This window comes from Apteryx rowi, unplaced genomic scaffold (assembly GCF_003343035.1).
Source record: "Apteryx rowi isolate R43461 unplaced genomic scaffold, aptRow1 scaffold_3, whole genome shotgun sequence".
Classification (NCBI taxonomy): domain Eukaryota; kingdom Metazoa; phylum Chordata; class Aves; order Apterygiformes; family Apterygidae; genus Apteryx; species Apteryx rowi.
The window spans coordinates 3,343,043-3,344,116 of NW_020449418.1; positions in this window are offsets into that span (position 1 = coordinate 3,343,043).

Here is a 1,074-nt window from a genome sequence, read left to right on the forward strand (position 1 = left end):
CCCAAGCCCCCCGCGCAGGGCCGGCTGCGCCCCTCCGCCCGGGACCCCGCAGCCGCCAGCGGGGGGGCAGCCCCACCGCTCGCCCTCGCCCGACCGGGGCAACCCCATGCCCGCCCTCGAGCAAGGAGGTTCGGGAGAGGAGCGTCTGCTTTGCTGCACATGGGTCTGGGCAGCCACCCAGTTGGTCACTCCAGAAGGAGCCCCAGCACATCTCCCATAAAAACGCTTCTGCCACCCCAGCTGAGCAGGCCCTGCGGCCAAACGAGGCAGCAGGAAGGACAGGACCCCACGGGGCGCACCGTCCTCTGGGCTGCGGCCAGCATCCCTGCCGCCGCCCCTGCTGTCAGCCCCCAAACCTTGCACACTCTTGGCTACGCGGGCCTCMAGCCCAACAGCACCCACGAGTCCTGCGCCGTGAGATGGCTGCCTCCCTCACACGGCGGCAGGAGACAGAGGCCACCAGGCCACCAGAAGACACAGCCCCTCTGTGGAGCATCGCCTGCTGCGTGGCCTTCCCCCACCCTGCTGCTGACACGCTCCTCACTGGCCCACGCAAGGAGGAGGGGAGACAGGCAGCAGGCCGAGGTGGGGGATTGCCCGCAACGCCCTACCCAGCCCCGGCTCTGGGGGACCATCCTCRGGCCCCTCCAGGCTCCTCGCTGACCTGGAAGCAGCAGCCGCACGGAGGCTACCATCACCCGCCGTCGCGGCTGGAACGGCAGCGCAGAACGTTTTTTAATAGAGAAAGAGCAACAGTGACGTACCTGGAAGTCGGTCCAGCCTCAAAAGCTGTCAGCTCTGAGCATGCACAGATTACTCACCAATACGGCACATTGACTCCAGCCCTGGTCCCTCACGCTCATGGTCTCTTCTCTTTCTCCCTCATTTTCAGATGGCTTTAATGACGCTCACTTGGTGCTGCGGATTCAGGCAGCTTCAATTAATTGCCGTGCTGAACGCATGGGCCAATGAATGTTATTTCCTTTGCGAGATGGAGGACGCCCTGTCATCCTTGTCCCTGCACCACACACCGTGTTATAAGCCAGGCCCAGGCTGCCTGATGACACCCAGGAG